Consider the following 20,329-nt stretch of genomic DNA (forward strand, 5'->3'; position numbering starts at 1 on the left):
GATAATAAAACGAAGTAATAAGAATGTTAAATACCTGAACTTTTGAAAGAAAATCCATAACATTCATCTGTTTGCAACTCATATCAATATTCCAATATTCCAATTTGCATTTCTACACCGTTTCTATTATATTCTATTTTATTTACCTTGACTATCTTATCTGTTTTATTGTGTTGCACTGTTGGAAGAGCCTGTGAACTAAGATGTTCATTGTCATAACTACACTGTAGCTATGCATACATGACAATAAAAGCCTTGTAAACTTGAAAATAATTTGTTTTTTGTCTGCCAATGTTTAGCAGTGCCAACATTTGATTTAATATCTTCATATACTCTTGTAAAAAACGTAAAGTATAGTGGGCCATCTCCAGGTGAGCAGGTAGACTGTTTTTGCTTATGTTAAGGTGTGGTTGTGTTTAGTGTTGACAAGTTCAGTTGACCAATAATATATTAGGCCAACAGTGAAAACACCCTCTCTGATGCATATGTGGTACTGTGGCTGGGGTCACCTTTAAATAGCTGACAACACCAACTCCTGTTGAGGGGATGGAGGAACCTGTGGACCCTCAATCTAAATCCAAAGTTGTTTTGCAGATTGTGGGGCTTCCCTTCACAAGGACAATGACAGAGGCATGAATTACCAAATAGAATGCAGCTTTATTTCACAAATATACATGTTAAAATGTACAAACAGCAGCAGTCAACGGGTAAACTATACTTTACACTATTACATGGTGGGTTTCCCCTCATATGGGCAGGTCTGGTCCACGAGGTCACAATGCCTGCTAAATGTGAGGGACAAAAAGAGAACAAAAGCATGCACTACTCAAAGCACAACTTCTACAAAATGATTACAGTCAGTTAGTTTACTCACCCTTTTAAAGTGTCACACGGAGCAGTCCCTACACTGAAAGCAGACAAGGTTCCCCCAGAGGAAGAGGAGCCTCTAACACAAACACTTAGTCAATTATATTGCCCACAATCTGCACACAAGAAAACTATTGACAGAAAATAAAAATAAAAAAGCACTAGAGGACAGTATTCTTTTTTAAAAACAAACGCAACATAATAGTTGCCAGCTCAAACACCAGTTCAATATAACATTAAAGAAGGTTAAAAACCAGGCTTACTTTGACAGAGTAATAGATAATAGGGGAAATGCTCATACTCAGCTCTATGGAGGAAACACAAAAACAGATGTTATAAATAATAATAAGAGCTAGAAGAAAGTGAACAAACGTCCATAGCCAGTTTCCCGGGTTGCTTGGCTGGTTTTAGCTGGTGTTAGGCTGGTTTAGTTGGTTTACCAGGCTGGACAAGCTGGTCAGGCTGGTCTTGCTGGTTCAAGACTTTGGTCGAGCCAAAGTGCTGTACATGTAATAAAAACACAATACTATCTCAATAAAAGACAATAATTTACAACAGAAATATAAAAAACAAAAACACAGGGAATAGTCAGGTGTCGTGCTCCGCTCTGACTAGAAGGCCAGGGAGAAGAAGTGAGTCTTTAGTGAGGATTTAAAGACCCCTAGTGTCCGGGCCGACCTCACGTGGAGGGGCAGACTATTCCAGAGCCTGAGTCCAGCTGCTGCGAAGGCTCGGTGACCTCAGGTTTTGAGCCTGGTCTTGGGCACTATCAGCAACAGCTGGTCAGCAGACCTTAAAGCTCTGGCTGGGGTGTAGCGATGGAGGAGTTTGGCTATATAGGCAGGAGCCAGCCCATTTAGGGCTTTGAAAACAAATAAAAGGATTTTAAAATCAATTCGGAACTGAAGCCAGTGTAGTGAGGCCAGAATTGGGGTGATGTGGTCACGCTTTTTGTAGCCAGTAAGAAGACGTGCAGCTCATAGGCGGAGTTTGACATTTGCGCTTGGGGGGGCAAACCTTTTTTACTGACATCAGTACACAGTCCCAACTATTGCGTGGGGCGCTACGGATACAGTAGCAATAAAGCCAGCATTCACCGCACTGTATGACTTTTCCACATACGAACATACCTCGTCCCGTCATGCACGCCTCATGCTCATATGGAAGGGGCGGTCTCTCCCCCCAACAACAGTGCATTACATAACTGTAAAACGTATCATAACTTTGCACATCTTATAATTATTTGATACTATATCCCTTGGTTAGTTGATCACGCTACAATATTATTAACCAGTGTCCTACCTTAGTGCAGAAGTAGAAGCCTTTTTTTACGTTCCGCATATATGTCGACTCCACTATCCCCTCAGGTGACAGCTGTGTGGTTATGTCATCCTCAATTTGAAGAACCGCAATTGAGGAAAATCTTGTTGCTCCCATCGTTGACCGCAGCCAGTTCCGAATTCTCCTCATTGCAGAAAAACTTCTCTCAGAGGTGGCAGATCCGATAGGCAGAGTCAGTCCCAACGAGCATCTTGTATAGATTTGGATAGCTGTCCTTTTTAACCGTCTTTCGGGTTAGGTAATCGCCGAATACCCATTACTGCTAATTCTTGTAATACAATAGCTGAATCACTTGTATGCAAAAAAAGTGAGGGAAATGTGTCCTTAACCTCACACGTCACACACACACGTCACAACATGCGACTGCTCAAAAATGAAATGATTTAAAACAAAACATGATATTATTCAGATTTGTATTGTAACAATCATTTTATTACATCTATTAAAATATTGATATACGAAATATTTGTATTGGAACAGTTTTAGACGTAGTAATGCTGTAACATATTTCAGCCACTAGGGGGGGCAATGGCCCCCCTGCCCCCCCTCAAAATCCGCCTATGGTGCAGCTGCGTTTTGGACTAGCTGCAGGCATTTAATTGAGGCCCGGGCTGCGTCTCAGGTCGGTTATTTTCATTTACTCGCTCCTCGCTCCTCTGTATCACCGGAAATTGATTTGTCTACGCCATATTGAGTAGCGTCCCATGGCGCTTATTTCCGCCGGAGGACCGAGGATGGAGGATGGAGGATCGAGGAGCGATAAGGAGCGATAAGGAGCGATAACCAAGGAATAGGGCTGGGCAATTAATCGTATTTTAATCGCGATTACGATTATGGCTTGCGACGATTATGAAAACAGCATAATTGACAAAATACGATTATTTTGCTGGGTGCGCTTTCGCCCCTCCCTAAAAGCCCACCCGGCCACGTGGGAGTGACATGTTGTGAGTGTTCAGCGCGAGCGAAGATTTCAGAACAAGAGCAGCAACTCGTTAAAAAGAAAGGTCGCGGGGAGATTCCCAGTCGATCGCGAGATGTGTCTAAAAATAGAACAACAATATTCTGTTTTATCGTTAATGTCCTGTAACATAATCTTCCTGTGCCAGAATAATGCACTTGAACGCATCAAAGCTTTGCAATTGGCCGGCGTCACCCCATGTGTCGGGGCGTGGCTGGTGGGCAGTGGGCACTATTTCGCTGACGTTGTCCGTGTCAACAGGAGTGACAGTCCGCACACACACAAGACAGCAATTATGGCAGATGCAAAAAAGCCCAAAATATATAATTTTCACTCCGAGTGGGAGGATGATTTTTTTTTTATATATTCCAATTCAAAGTCCATCTGTCTCATCTGCAATGCAAGTGTGGCTTTATTGAAGAAGGGTAATTTAGGAGCTGCATTTCAAAACAGTGCACAAAAGCTATGAGACGGAATTCCCTCCTAATTTTGCCCTACGCTCCCAAAAGGGGAGGGACCTGAAAGGACAGCTAAATGTCATGTATAAAAGACGTACAAAAGTGAATTTTGCATGATAGCTCCCCTTTAACCTTACGTTTACTAGTAGGCTAATGTTACTTCCCTTAACAAGAGCTAGCTGTCTTAGCTAACAACCGTTAGCAGCTCACATTTTCTGCAGTTTGTTTTTCCCCTGAAAAACGTGATGTAGTTATTTAAGGGTTTGTTTAAGGGTAAGTTAACTTAACGTTATCTTACAAGTTGAGAGACTTACGTTTTGATTAAAATTGTCAATGTAATGCCATTAGAGGTTTTGTGTTGAACATGAAGTTAGCTAACTGTAGCTCCCCAAAGGTTAGCATGTTAAGCTATACTTTATGTGGCAGCTAGCTTAATACAAAGAGAATGCTTCATTGTAAACTTTTCTTACAAATGTGTGTTAATCTACCTGAAATTGTAGGGACAATTTTTTTTCTACTCAATGTTACAGACCATTGTTGAGGAGATGCAAAACATACTGTAAATGAGTTGGGTCCGACATATACTTTGAGTAATGTTACTTTGCTGCTAAAAAATGAAACATCAGATGAGGACATCACCAAAGTGTGTGAGTCCATCTGGGATTTGATCTGTTATTTGCACGTCGTACAGGGCCTATGTACACACTGCTCTGGTATTAATTTAAAATATAATTGTAAAATGTAAGTCTCCCGCTCTTGTCATCAGTCAGGCTTTACATTTGAACTCCTATGACTGGTTGTGGACATGAAGGGAATGACTTCTTGGCCTTCCTGACATCCAGGTAAAAAGGTGAGATTCTAATCCATTTCAATGCCAAAAGCAATTTATTGTTTTAAACTTTTTTTAATATGATTTTTTGGGGAATTTCAGTTTTATTGGATAATAGAGATGTACTGGAACCTAACACCAGAGAGAGAGAGAGGGAGGAGATGATATGCAGCAAAAGGCCCAGCCGGATGGTGTGGAACGTGTTCTATCAGGTAAAGCACTTTGGTACCCAGTTATTTATGGTATTGAGTTTGAATTTAGCCTTTGGAATGTAATTTCAAACAGTGCATTGTAAAGACTGAAAAAACAGGCTCAGGTTAAAGCTTGACATGATTTGGTCTTTTACTTAAGAAAATGTTTGTCCTCCTGTGTTGTCTTATTTCCTTATCTTTCTTTCAGGTGTAACATCTACCAATGGTTGTACATGACAGAGACCTTCTCCACCTCTTCGCTGTCCTACAAGTCAATCCTTCTGATTCTGAAACCTTTCCTAAATAGTGGTAAGTTTTACAGTTCAGTGTACGTTAATTTAGCAACTTAATGCTTTACTGCTGTTGAATAAATCCTATATTGCTAGTGATTTTATTAAAACTATGATTTGCAATCTTTTTGATTCCAATTACAATAATATTTTTGTTATAATTGTAAAACACATCTTAACATCCATCAGCAATCAATAAAACAAATCAAACAACACAAAATAAAAGAAATCTGGACCTATTCTATTTCTTTTTATATAACAGCATCTATTGGGACTGCTCATTGATGTCATCAAGAGCCATTGAGTCTACCTTTTGTAGTCGGCCTCTCAGAATGTTCATCATTTCTTTGTCTCTTAACATTCCTATAATCATTTGTTTTTTTATTGTTGGTATTGTTTTGTTCTTTATTTTTGTTGTGAGAATCACTTTGCAATTGTTTAAGTGCTATATAAATAGTTATACTAATATTATTATTGTTACCATCATTACTATTATTAACAATGTTTTCTTTGTTTATCGCTGCAGAAAGGATCATGCCAGCCCACATCAAACACCTGATCAAGAACTTGTGAATCTTCAGGCAGAAAGGTTGAAAACACCTGTTCGAAGTTCCAGTTCCCTGTACATGGAACCATGACTGTCCTTTGTCCCACATGTCTTCAGTCAGTTCTGGACCCTATGACTCTGTCCCACATGTCTTCAGTCAGTTCTGGACCCTATGACTGTTCCACACGTCTTCAGTCAGTTCTGGACCCTATGACTGTTCCACATGTCTTCAGTCAGTTCTGGACCCAATGACTCTGTTCCACATGTCTTCAGTCAGTTTTGGACCCAATGACTCTGTTCCACATGTCTTCAGTCAGTTCTGGACCCTATGACTCTGTTCCACATGTCTTCAGTCAGTTCTGGACCCTATGACTGTTCCACACGTCTTCAGTCAGTTCTGGACCCTATGACTGTTCCACATGTCTTCAGTCAGTTCTGGACCCAATGACTCTGTTCCACATGTCTTCAGTCAGTTCTGGACCCTATGACTCTGTTCCAAATGTCTTCAGTCAGTTCTGGACCCTATGACTCTGTCTGTTCCACATGTCTTCAGTCAGTTCTGGACTCTATGACTGTTCCACACGTCTTCAGTCAGTCCTGGACCCTATGACTCTGTTCCACATGTCTTCAGTCAGTTCTGGACCCTATGACTCTGTTCCACATTTCTTCAGTCAGTCCTGGACCCTATGACTCTGTTCCACATGTCTTCAGTCAGTTCTGGACCCTATGACTCTGTTCCACATTTCTTCAGTCAGTCCTGGACCCTATGACTCTGTTCCACATGTCTTCAGTCAGTTCTGGACCCTATGACTCTGTTCCACATTTCTTCAGTCAGTCCTGGACCCTATGACTCTGTTCCACATGTCTTCAGTCAGTCCTGGACCCTATGACTCTGTTCCACATGTCTTCAGTCAGTTCTGGAACCTATGACTCTGTTCCACATGTCTTCAGTCAGTCCTGGACCCTATGACTCTGTTCCACATGTCTTCAGTCAGTTCTGGACTCTATGACTGTTCCACACGTCTTCAGTCAGTTCTGGAACCTATGACTCTGTTCCACATGTCTTCAGTCAGTTCTGGACCCTATGACTCTGTTCCACATGTCTTCAGTCAGTTCTGGACCCTATGACTCTGTTCCACATTTCTTCAGTCAGTCCTGGACCCTATGACTCTGTTCCACATGTCTTCAGTCAGTTCTGGACCCTATGACTCTGTTCCACATACCTTCAGTCAGTCCTGGACCCTATGACTCTGTTCCACATGTCTTCAGTCAGTTCTGGACCCTATGACTCGGTTCCACATGTCTTCAGTCAGTCCTGGACCCTATGAATCCCACACTAGTTCTACCAAGGCTCATTAGAGGTAAGAGTGGTAGGAGAGGAGTGGAGTTAACTTTGTATTAAGGCTGCAAGTCGACAAAGGTGATCAAGTGCTGATGCTAATAATGATCCGATTAATTTGATATTGATTGTCTGCCAATACCGAACCCTGATCCGATTCTTCTATTTCCCAGATAATACAGCTGCACCGTGTACACTAGCTCTATTTTTTTTTGCCATTGTAATTCACCATAAGCAATTGTTGTACTGCAATTTGTAATGTATTTTACCATACTTTAACGGTTCTGGCAACCACAGCAGCCCAAATGTTAACGTAAATGTCAAGTTTTCTTTTTACAGTGTACTTATATCTGTACATTTCTTTTCAGTTTGCTTCAAGAAGTGGCTTCAACAGACAGAAGTGCAGGCCAGATTGGGAAAGGCTGGACGCTACACAACGGGAAACATTATGGAAATGAACAAGGAAAAACAAAAAACACTTTCTTTGTTGCCTTTTTCTTATCATACATAGTGTTACTGTTTTTGTTACCATTTAAATATTGAATTATATTTATTGCTTTTATTTAAAATCAAATGAACCCGTTTTAGATAATATATTTATTTTTGATGTGTACGTTGATTTGCAGGTTGGTTGTTATTTGTATTGTTACTTTGTATTTTATTATATTAACGAGCTATTTATTGCTATTTATTCAATTAAAATACTGTTATGAACACTATACAATGTCTTTATTTTGGTAGATACCAGAATACATGACACAATGAATCTTTGTAATATATTTATGTTTTCTAGTTTAAATAATCACACCAGTATTTAAACAATGTATGCTGGTCACCTGGAGTCCTGGTAAGCTTCCAGCATGGTATATTTAATACTATTATTAAACATAAACTGGTGATAGATGGATGCTGGTGACCAGCATACTATGCTGGTCTATGCTGTTTTTCTTAGCTGGCCTGGATGGCTGGTTTAGCTGGTTTGGCTGGTTTAGCTGGTTTAGCTGGTGCACCAGCTAAACCAACTAAACCAGCTATCCTGGCCAGCTAAAGTGTCCAAAACCCCTCTAAACCAGCCAAGCTGGTCAACTTAGCTGGTCAGGCTGGTTGACCAGCTAATTTGGTCTAAGCGTATCTTGCCCTCGCCCGAATGAAATCCAATCTGTCCTGAGACCCTTCCATAGGTTCATTGAAAAGACCATAAAACCACCTTAAACCCGCGAGTCCTACCTTGAGGGAGATAACGGTGAGCGTGCAGCCAAGAGAAAGGTTTTCTGAAACTGCCGGAAAAACTTTTATAACTTACATTTTACCGGTCACCGGTCATGTGATCACGTCACGTGACAATGACATCACATTCCCACACATATACAATATAAGAAGCAGCCTGTCACTTGAAGCTTCACAATCTCCATCCTCTCCAACGGTTCAGTGCAACTTTAACAGACAGAGACGGTGACATCATCATCATGCTGGTTTTCCTCTTCCTGTTGGGCCTGGCTCTGGGTGCTGTGTCTTCTTCAGATGACCCTCAAATGGAGCAACAGCAAGACACCTGTCCCTCCTTCTGGTTCTCCTTCAACGGCCGCTGCTACAAGTACTTCAACACAGAGAGGACCTGGGCTGATGCAGAGCTCTACTGTGTGTCCCAGGGAGGCAACCTGCTGTCTATCCACAGTAGAGAGGAAGAGGATTTTGTCAAATTCCTGATCAAAAGCTCTGACCCTGCTGAGGGAGCAACATGGATCGGACTCCATGACATCGCCAAAGAAGGAAGATGGATGTGGTCTGATGGGTCTGTAGCCAAGTATTTCTTTTGGTATAGAGGAGAACCAAACAACAGGGGACGAGGTGAAGACTGTGTAGTCAACAACTTTCGAGGGATGTGGAATGATGTGCCTTGTTCAGCAACTCTTCCCTCAGTTTGTGCATCTCGCACAACTTGTCCTTAGCAGCTGAGATGTTACGTGATCACCTGTTTTGTTAACATGATAACAATAAAGACACAGATGTAAACTTGTATATGTGTGTGAACAGAAGTCCTTTCGTCTAACCTTTATTTTCATGAATGTTTCATATTCACACTGGTCGCTCCAGGGGTTAATCAAAGGAATTATTTCTACCCCTTTTTTTAAATATCATAAATACATTTAGTAAATAATATTGATGATGCATTATTATAACATTTTGATCCACAGATTTTAGCCGTTGCTTATTATTCCTGGTATTATACTTATTTGTTTGAACCACACACAGTTGTATATCATTCAATGATCACATGGATGTAGTCAGGTATTTACGGCACCTGGTGTGTGGATGACCAACGGGCTGAACTTGCTCTTTTCTGTTGACCGTATAGTCCTGCTTTGGTTATTGTTTGTGTTATTTTGTTCAATAAACATTAACTTTTGCACAGATTTGATTTAGGAATGCTTCAAAGTGATGAGCCTAGTCTTAGCGACATGATTTATTGGGAAAAGTACCATCACTCTTTTTCTGGTTATGGGAACAACAGGTGTTTAATGGACAGGGACACTACTTATCATGTTTATCTTTCACATGGACATAAACGTACAAACCTAAAATGTACTCAACAGTACTATTTTCTGATAAACAAGGCATTCATTCTCTCTGTTGTTTTAAAGGAAGACTAACGAAAGGAGGGCTTGATCTATCAGATATAGTTAAGATTACAGAGTATAATATATATATAGCACTATTCAATATACCGTAGTGGCATGGCATGGTGTGAAACTAGAAAAGTGGCAGCATGGTAACAGACATGTTTATCATCACCTGCGTCTCAGATTTCAATGCAATTCATATAAAATGAATGATTATTGTTTTTTGTTGGGAAACAAAAACAATCTAAAGTATTCAAATTGATCATCATTTTCAAAAAAAAGTCAAACTTCTTGGGTTTTTCCTTTGTGTGTTATTTGATTGAAGAGGTACTGGAAAATAACCGGGTGAAACAAAAGTGCCCACAATCCTTCTGTGCATTGTTGACTAATGCAAACGGACCACACCCTGGACAACAGTATAACAAGTTTAAACTCCCAAAATAACCCAAAACTAGAGTATCAGCTTCAGTTCAAAGATCATGGAAAGGAAGGAGGGAAGGAGATAGAAATAGTGTATATGGTAAATTGGCAGCATTTATAAAGCAATTTTCCACTCTCGTGACCCCTCAAATGTCTTTGACATAAGTCTAGCTGAACAACAGGATACACACATTCATATAGTGCATGCACCTGCTAAGGGAGAACAAGATTCACACTCACACTGATCGCCATGCAATCAGGAGCAATTTAGGGTTCCTTATCTTTGTCTCTTAGAGTTCAGGAGAGCCCAACAATGATGGAAATGAAGACTGTCCACACCAACTATGGTTTGGATCACACATGGAATGATTTCCATTATTATTCTTATCAGTTTGTGCATCTGGCATAACTTGTGTTTAGCAACTGAGATATTACATACATCTTATTGAACCAGGTCACTGTTCACCTGTTACTCTGTTAACATGCCTTTGGCCCCAATAAAGACATAGATGTACACTTACTGTCTGTATGAAAGTCCTTTTTGTGTTTGTGATATACGCAACATAATGGTTCACTTTTTTGACAAGGAAACAATGCATTATTCACACCCTTTGACAGCACATTTCACCTTCAAAGCCAGTCTCCTTAACTTTTTCTGAACAGCAGACAGTGCAGCCTCTAAGTTATAGAAAAGTGCTTAATGTTTAAAATGTAGCTACGTGGTAATTTAGCATCTGGGTACAAGGGTTTGCTGGTTTAACCTTAAAAAAGTGAAAAGAGTCAGTCTGGCTTGCAGACTTTAGATTTGTTTTTAAAACATGAGGCACAATTTATCTGTCTTCTGAGAAACATAATCTCATTTTAAAGATGCTTTTCTGTTAAATCAACTCAGCAATATTTGGTCAGCAAGATCTCCTAAATCCGAGCTGTGGTCTGTTCCTATTCAGTGTCCTACAAAGGCCTTGTGGCAGTTATTTGACTATTACCCTTTCCATTATGCCCACACATCAAAATACATCTCTGCTCACTGTTATTAGAGCATTCGTATTGTACTATATTCCTTATTTAATTGTATATAGTTTATTTGTGTTGAGGTGACAGGTTCATGTGCCATGTTTAGAGGTTTAATAAAGTGCAAGTGCACTTTCAGAAGGAAATACATTTGTGGTTTGGAGCTACATGCTGTAATATAAAAGAACCTGTTGTGACTGTGGCCACTGGAGGGCAGCAGAGGAGCAAGTCAGAGCGACGATCAGTTGTGAATGAAAAGAGAATTAGACACAAAGCAATAAGTCTCCCCTGAAATTAATCAATTATGTTTTATGTGATATATATATCAACACAAGCTTATGCTCTTTTTTGACTAATGTTCATCTTCATTTTGCACAACCTGGGAATTGTTTGTGGTAATGTGGTGGCTCAATTAAATGTTTACAAAGCTTCAGTGTGATTGGCAGCTTGGTCTTCATTTGCAATAAAGCGTATCTTTTAAAAACAGACTATCATCCCTCCCGACAAACATCTTCTGGAGGTAGTAAGAGATAATAAGATTAAGTAATAAGACTGTTAAATACCTGAACTTTTGAAAGAACATCCATAACATTCATCTGTTTGCAACTCATATCAATATTCCAATATTCCAATTACTGCATTTCTACACCGTTTCTATTATATTCTATTTTATTTACCTTGACTATCTTATCTGTTTTATTGTGTTGCACTGTAGGAAGAGCCTGTGAACTAAGATGTTCATTGTCATAACTACACTGTAGCTATGCATACATGACAATAAAAGCCTTGTAAACTTGAAAATAATTTGTTTTTTGTCTGCCAATGTTTAGCAGTGCCAACATTTGATTTAATATCTTCATATACTCTTGTAAAAAACGTAAAGTATAGTGGGCCATCTCCAGGTGAGCAGGTAGACTGTTTTTGCTTAGCTTAAGGTGTGGTTGTGTTTAGTGTTGCCAAGTTCAGTTGACCAATAATATATTAGGCCAACAGTGAAAACACCCTCTCTGATGCATATGTGGTAACTGTGGCTGGAGTCCCCTTTAAATAGCTGACAACACCAACTCCTGTTGAGGGGATGGAGGACCCTGTGGACCCTCAATCTAAATCCAAAGTTGTTTTGCAAATTGTGGGGCTTTCCTTCACAAGGACAATGACAGAGGCATGAATTACCAAATAGAATGCAGCTTTATTTCACAAATATACATGTTAAAATGTCAATGTTCAGCAGTCAACGGGTAAACTATACTTTACACTATTACATGGTGGGTTTCCCCTCATATGGGCAGGTCTGGTCCACTAGGTCACAATGCCTGCTAACTGTGAGGGACAAAAAGAGAACAAAAGCATGCACTACTCAAACCACAACTACTACAAAATGATTACAGTCAGTTAGTTTACTCACCCTTTTAAAGTGTCACACGGAGCAGTCCCTACACTGAAAGCAGACAAGGTTCCCCCAGAGGAAGAGGAGCCTGTAACACAAACACTTAGTCAATTATATTGCCCACAATCTGCACACAAGAAAACTATTGACAGAAAATAAAAATAAAAAAGCACTAGAGGACAGTATTAGTTTTTAAAAACAAATGCAACATAATAGTTGCCAGCTCAAACACCAGTTCAATATAACATTAAAGAAGGTTAAAAACCAGGCTTACTTTGACAGAGTAATAGATAATAGGGGAAATGCTCATACTCAGCTCTATGGAGGAAACAAAAAAACAGATGTTATAAATAATAATAAGAGCTAGAAGAAAGTGAACAAACGTCCATAGCCAGTTTCCTGGGTTGCTTGGCTAGTTTTAGCTGGTGTTAGGCTGGTTTAGTTGGTTTACCAGGCTGGACAAGCTGGTCAGGCTGGTCTTGCTCGTTCAAGACTTTGGTCGAGCCAAAGTGCTGTACATGTAATAAAAACACATTACTATCTCAATAAAAGACAATAATTTACAACAGAAATATAAAAAACAAAAACACAGGGAATAGTCAGGTGTCGTGCTCCGCTCTGACTAGAAGGCCAGGGAGAAGAAGTGAGTCTTTAGTGAGGATTTAAAGACCCCTAGTGTCCGGGCCGACCTCACGTGGAGGGGCAGACTATTCCAGAGCCTGAGTCCAGCTGCTGCGAAGGCTCGGTGACCTCAGGTTTTGAGCCTGGTCTTGGGCACTATCAGCAACAGCTGGTCAGCAGACCTTAAAGCTCTGGCTGGGGTGTAGCGATGGAGGAGTTTGGCTATATAGGCAGGAGCCAGCCCATTTAGGGCTTTGAAAACAAATAAAAGGATTTTAAAATCAATTCGGAACTGAAGCCAGTGTAGTCAGGCCAGAATTGGGGTGATGTGGTCACGCTTTTTGTGGCCAGTCAGAAGACGTGCAGCTCATAGGCGGAGTTTGACATTTGCGCTTGGGGGTCAAACCTTTTTTACTGACATCAGTACACAGTCCCAACTATTGCGTGGGGTGCTACGGATACAGTAGCAATAAAGCCAGCATTCACCGCACTGTATGACTTTTCCACATACGAACATACCTCGTCCCGTCATGCACGCCTCATGCTCATATGGAAGGGGCGGTCTCTCCCCCCAACAACAGTGCATTACATAACTGTAAAACGTATCATAACTTTGCACATCTTATACTTATTTGATACTATATCCCTTGGTTAGTTGATCACGCTACAATATTATTAACCAGTGTCCTACCTTAGTGCAGAAGTAGAAGCCTTTTTTTACGTTCCGCATATATGTCGACTCCACTATCCCCTCAGGTGACAGCTGTGTGGTTATGTCATCCTCAATTTGAAGAACCGCAATTGAGGAAAATCTTGTTCCTCCCATCGTTGACCGCAGCCTGTTCCGAATTCTCCTCATTGCAGAAAAACTTCTCTCAGAGGTGGCAGATCCGATAGGCAGAGTCAGTGCCAACGAGCATCTTGTATAGATTTGGATAGCTGTCCTTTTTAACCGTCTTTCGGGTTAGGTAATCGCCGAATACCCATTACTGCTAATTCTTGTAATACAATAGCTGAATCACTTGTATGCAAAACAAAGTGAGGGAAATGTGTCCTTAACCTCACACGTCACACACACATGTCACAACATGCGACTGCTCAAAAATGAAATGATTTCAAACAAAACATGATATTATTCAGATTTGTATTGTAACAATCATTTTATTACATCTATTAAAATATTGATATACGAAATATTTGTATTGGAACAGTTTTAGACGTAGTAATGCTGTAACATATTTCAGCCACTAGGGGGGGCAATGGCCCCCCTGCCCCCCCTCAAAATCCGCCTATGGTGCAGCTGCGTTTTGGACTAGCTGCAGGCATATAATTGAGGCCCGGGCTGCGTCTCAGGTCGGTTATTTTCATTTACTCGCTCCTCGCTCCTCTGTATCACCGGAAGTTGATTTGTCTACGCCATCTTGAGTAGCGTCCCATGGCGCTTATTTCCGCCGGAGGACCGAGGATGGAGGATGGAGGATGGAGGATGGAGGAGCGATAAGGAGCGATAAGGAGCGATAAGGAGCGATAACCGAGGAGTAGGGCTGGGCAATTAATCGTATTTTAATCGCGATTACAATTATGGCTTGCGAAGATTATGAAAACAGCATAATTGACAAAATACGATTATTTTGCTGGGTGCGCTTTCGCCCCTCCCTAAAAGCCCACCCGGCCACGTGGGAGTGACATGTTGTGAGTGTTCAGCGCGAGCGAAGATTTCAGAACAAGAGCAACAACTCGTTAAAAAGAAGGGTCGCGGGGAGATTCCCAGTCGATCGCGAGATGTGTCTAAAAATAGATCAACAATATTCTGTTTTATCGTTAATGTCCTGTAACATAATCTTCCTGTGCCAGAATAATGCACTTGAACGCATCAAAGCTTTGCAATTGGCCGGCGTCACCCCATGTGTCGGGGCGTGGCTGGTGGGCAGTGGGCACTATTTCGCTGACGTTGTCCGTGTCAACAGGAGTGACAGTCCGCACACACACAAGACAGCAATTATGGCAGATGCAAAAAAGCCCCAAATATATAATTTTCACTCCGAGTGGGAGGAGGATTTTTTTTTTATCTATTCCAATTCAAAGTCCATCTGTCTCATCTGCAATGCGAGTGTGGCTTTATCGAAGAAGGGTAATTTAGGAGCTGCATTTCAAAACAGTGCACAAAAGCTACGAGACGGAATTCCCTCCTAATTTTGCCCTACGCTCCCAAAAGGGGAGGGACCTGAAAGGACAGCTAAATGTCATGTATAAAAGACGTACAAAAGTGAATTTTGCATGATAGCTCCCCTTTAACCTTACGTTTGCTAGTAGGCTAATGTTACTTCCCTTAACAAGAGCTAGCTGTCTTAGCTAACAACCGTTAGCAGCTCACATTTTCTGCAGTTTGTTTTTCCCCTGAAAAACGTGATGTAGTTATTTAAGGGTTTGTTTAAGGATAAGTTAACTTAACGTTATCTTACAAGTTGAGAGACTTACGTTTTGATTAAAATTGTCAATGTAATACCATTAGAGGTTTTGTGTTGAACATGAAGTTAGCTAACTGTAGCTCCCCAAAGGTTAGCATGTTAAGCTGTACTTTATGTGGCAGCTAGCTTAATACAAAGAGAATGCTTCATTGTAAACTTTTCTTACAAATGTGTGTTAATCTACCTGAAATTGTAGGGACAATTTTTTTTCTACTCAATGATACAGACCATTGTTGAGGAGATGCAAAACATACTGTAAATGAGTTGGGTCCGACATATACTTTGAGTAATGTTACTTTGCTGCTAAAAAATGAAACATCAGATGAGGACATCACCAAAGTGTGTGAGTCCATCTGGGATTTGATCTGTTATTTGCACGTCGTACAGGGCCTATGTACACACTGCTCTGGTATTAATTTAAAATATAATTGTAAAATGTAAGTCTCCCGCTCTTGTCATCAGTCAGGCTTTACATTTGAACTCCTATGACTGGTTGTGGACATGAAGGGAACGACTTCCTGGCCTTCCTGACATCCAGGTAAAAAGGTGAGATTCTAATCCATTTCAATGCCAAAAGCAATTTATTGTTTTAAACTTTTTTTAATATGATTTTTTGGGGAATTTCAGTTTTATTGGATAATAGAGATCTACTGGAACCTAACACCAGAGACAGAGAGGGAGGAGATGATATGCAGCAAAAGGCCAAGCCGGATGGTGTGGAACGTGTTCTATCAGGTAAAGCACTTTGGTACCCAGTTATTTATGGTATTGAGTTTGAATTTAGCCTTTGGAATGTAATTTCCAACAGTGCATTGTAAAGACTGAAAAAACAGGCTCAGGTTAAAGCTTGACATGATTTGGTCTTTTACTTAAGACAATGTTTGTCCTCCTGTGTTGTCTTATTTCCTTATCTTTCTTTCAGGTGTAACATCTACCAATGGTTGTACATGACAGAGACCTTCTCCACCTCTTCGCTGTCCTACTAGTCAATCCTTCTGATTCTGATCCTTTCCTAAATAGTGGTAAGTTTTACAGTTCAGTGTACGTTAATTTAGCAACTTAATGCTTTACTGCTGTTGAATAAATCCTATATTGCTAGTGATTTTATTAAAACTATGATTTGCAATCTTTTTGATTCCAATTACAATAATATTTTTGTTATAATTGTAAAACACATATTAACATCCATAAGCAATCAATAAAACAAATCATCCAACACAAAATAAAAGAAATCTGGACCTATTCTATTTCTTTTTATATAACAGCATCTATTGGGACTGCTCATTGATGTCATCAAGAGCCATTGAGTCTACCTTTTGTAGTCGGCCTCTCAGAATGTTCATCATTTCTTTGTCTCTTAACATTCCTATAATCATTTGTTTTTTTATTGTTGGTATTGTTTTGTTCTTTATTTTTGTTGTGAGAATCACTTTGCAATTGTTTAAGTGCTATATAAATAGTTATACTAATATTATTGTTGTTACCATCATTACTATTATTAACAATGTTTTCTTTATTTATCGCTGCAGAAAGGATCATGCCAGCCCACATCAAACACCTGATCAAGAACTTGTGAATCTTCAGGCAGAAAGGTTGAAAACACCTGTTCGAAGTTCCAGTTCCCTGTACATGGAACCATGACTGTCCTTTGTCCCACATGTCTTCAGTAAGTTCTGGACCCAATGACTCTGTTCCACATGTCTTCAGTCAGTTCTGGACCCTATGACTGTTCCACATGTCTTCAGTCAGTTCTGGACCCTATGACTCTGTTCCACATGTTTTCAGTCAGTTCTGGACCCTATGACTGTTCCACATGTCTTCAGTCAGCTCTGGACCCTATGACTCTGTCCCACATGTCTTCAGTCAGTTCTGGACCCTATGACTGTTCCACATGTCTTCAGTCAGCTCTGGACCCTATGACTCTGTCCCACATGTCTTCAGTCAGTTCTGGACCCAATGACTCTGTTCCACATGTCTTCAGTCAGTCCTGGACCCTATGACTCTGTTCCACATGTCTTCAGTCAGTTCTGGACCCTATGACTCTGTTCCACATTTCTTCAGTCAGTCCTGGACCCTATGACTCTGTTCCACATGTCTTCAGTCAGTTCTGGACTCTATGACTCTGTTCCACATGTCTTCAGTCAGTCCTGGACCCTATGACTCTGTTCCACATGTCTTCAGTCAGTCCTGGACCCTATGACTCTGTTCCACACGTCTTCAGTCAGTCCTGGACCCTATGACTCTGTTCCACATGTCTTCAGTCAGTCCTGGACCCTATGACTCTGTTCCACACGTCTTCAGTCAGTTCTGGACCCTATGACTCTGTTCCACACGTCTTCAGTCAGTCCTGGACCCTATGACTCTGTTCCACATGTCTTCAGTCAGTGCTGGACCCTATGACTCTGTTCCACATGTCTTCAGTCAGTCCTGGACCCTATGACTCCGACACTAGTTCTACCAAGGCTCATTAGAGGTAAGAGTGGTAGGAGAGGAGTGGAGTTATCTTTATATTTAGGCTGCAAGTCGACAAAGGTGATCAAGTGCTGATGCTAATAATGATCCGATTCATTTGATATTGATTGTCTGCCAATACCGAACCCTGATCCGATTCTTCTATTTCCCAGATAATACAGCTGCACCGTGTACACTAGCTCTATTTTTTTTTGCCATTGTAATTCACCGTAAGCAATTGTTGTACTGCAATTTGTAATGTATTTTACCATACTTTAACGGTTCTGGCAACCACAGCAGCCCAAATGTTAACGTAAATGTCAAGTTTTCTTTTTACACTGTACTTATATCTGTACATTTCTTTTCAGTTTGCTTCAAGAAGTGGCTTCAACAGACAGAAGTGCAGGCCAGATTGGGAAAGGCTGGACGCTACACAACGGGAAACATTATGGAAATGAACAAGGAAAAACAAAAAACACTTTCTTTGTTGCCTTTTTCTTATCATACATAGTGTTACTGTTTTTGTTACCATTTAAATATTGAATTATATTTATTGCTTTTATTTAAAAACAAATGAACCCGTTTTAGCTAATATTTATTTTGATGTGTACGTTGATTTGCTGGTTGGTTGTTATTTGTATTGTTACTGTGTATTTTATTATATTAACTAGCTATTTATTGCCATTTATTCAATTGAAATACTGTTATGAACACTATACAATGTCTTTATTTTGGTAGATACCAGAATACATGACACAATGAATCTTTGTAATATATTTATGTTTTCTAGTTTAAATAATCACACCAGTATTTAAACAATGTATGCTGGTCACCTGGAGTCCTGGTAAGCTTCCAGCATGGTATATTTAATACTATTATTAAACATAAACTGGTGATAGATGGATGCTGGTGACCAGCATAGTATGCTGTTTTTCTTAGCTGGCCTGGATGGCTGGTTTAGCTGGTTTGGCTGGTTTAGCTGGTTTAGTTGGTGCACCAGCTAAACCAGCTAAACCAGCTATCCTGGCCAGCTAAAGTGTCCAAAACCCCTCTAAACCAGCCAAGCTGGTCAACTTAGCTGGTCAGGCTGGTTGACCAGCTAATTTGGTCTAAGCGTATCTTGCCCTTGCCCTAATGAAATCCAATCTGACCTGAGACCCTTCCATAGGTTCATTGAAAAGACCATAAAACCACCTTAAACCCGCGAGTCCTACCTTGAGGGAGATAACGGTGAGCGTGCAGCCAAGAGAAAGGTTTTCTGAAACTGCCGGAAAAACTTTTATAACTTACATTTTACCGGTCACCGGTCATGTGATCACGTCACGTGACAATGACATCACATTCCCACACATATACAATATAAGAAGCAGCCTGTCACTTGAAGCTTCACAATCTCCATCCTCTCCAACGGTTCAGTGCAACTTTAACAGACAGAGACGGTGACATCATCATCATGCTGGTTTTCCTCTTCCTGTTGGGCCTGGCTCTGGGTGCTGTGTCTTCTTCAGATGACCCTCAAATGGAGCAACAGCAAGACACCTGTCCCTCCTTCTGGTTCTCCTTCAACGGCCGCTGCTACAAGTACTTCAACACAGAGAGGACCTGGGCTGATGCAGAGCTCTACTGTGTGTCCCAGGGAGGCAACTTGCTGTCTATCCACAGTAGAGAGGAAGAGGATTTTGTCAAATTCCTGATCAAAAGCTCTGACCCTGCTGAGGAAGCAACATGGATCGGACTCCATGACATCGCCAAAGAAGGAAGATGGATGTGGTCTGATGGGTCTGTAGCCAAGTATTTCTTTTGGTATAGAGGAGAACCAAACAACAGGGGACGAGGTGAAGACTGTGTAGTCAACAACTTTCGAGGGATGTGGAATGATGTGCCTTGTTCAGCAACTTTTCCCTCAGTTTGTGCATCTCGCACAACTTGTCCTTAGCAGCTGAGATGTTACGTGATCACCTGTTTTGTTAACATGATAACAATAAAGACACAGATGTAAACTTGTATATGTGTGTGAACAGAAGTCCTTTCGTCTAACCTTTATTTTCATGAATGTTTCATATTCACACTGGTCGCTCCAGGGGTTAATCAAAGGAATTATTTCTACCCCTTTTTTTAAATATCATAAATACATTTAGTAAATAATATTGATGATGCATTATTATAACATTTTGATCCACAGATTTTAGCCGTTGCTTATTATTCCTGGTATTATACTTATTTGTTTGAACCACACACAGTTGTATATCATTCAATGATCACATGGATGTAGTCAGGTATTTACGGCACCTGGTGTGTGGATGACCAACGGGCTGAACTTGCTCTTTTCTGTTGACCGTATAGTCCTGCTTTGGTTATTGTTTGTGTTATTTTGTTCAATAAACATTAACTTTTGCACAGATTTGATTTAGGAATGCTTCAAAGTGATGAGCCTAGTCTTAGCGACATGATTTATTGGGAAAAGTACCATCACTCTTTTTCTGGTTATGGGAACAACAGGTGTTTAATGGACAGGGACACTACTTATCAT

The 20,329-nt window shown here is 40.5% G+C and overlaps 2 long non-coding RNA genes across 5 annotated transcripts; both read left to right on the forward strand.

Moving 5' to 3' along the window:
* The first annotated feature begins 1,613 nt into the window (after positions 1 to 1,613).
* LOC307028664 lies at positions 1,614 to 18,475 on the forward strand. Of its 4 annotated transcripts, none has more exons than XR_013805056.1 (5): positions 1,614 to 4,474; positions 4,556 to 4,665; positions 16,271 to 16,370; positions 16,878 to 17,014; positions 18,168 to 18,475. It is a non-coding gene; the product is annotated as an uncharacterized lncRNA (long non-coding RNA). The 4 variants fall into 4 exon arrangements; XR_013805057.1 differs by having other exon boundaries at positions 1,614 to 4,466; XR_013805058.1 differs by lacking the exons at positions 1,614 to 4,474; positions 4,556 to 4,665 and adding exons at positions 14,722 to 15,894; positions 15,976 to 16,083 and having other exon boundaries at positions 16,878 to 17,821.
* Positions 4,938 to 7,538, forward strand: LOC307028665. Its single transcript, XR_013805060.1, has 3 exons — positions 4,938 to 4,953; positions 5,461 to 6,842; positions 7,189 to 7,538. It is a non-coding gene; the product is annotated as an uncharacterized lncRNA (long non-coding RNA).
* Positions 18,476 to 20,329: the final 1,854 nt, after the last annotated feature.

Source organism: Notothenia rossii (assembly GCF_949606895.1).
Source record: "Notothenia rossii genome assembly, chromosome: 2".
Classification (NCBI taxonomy): domain Eukaryota; kingdom Metazoa; phylum Chordata; class Actinopteri; order Perciformes; family Nototheniidae; genus Notothenia; species Notothenia rossii.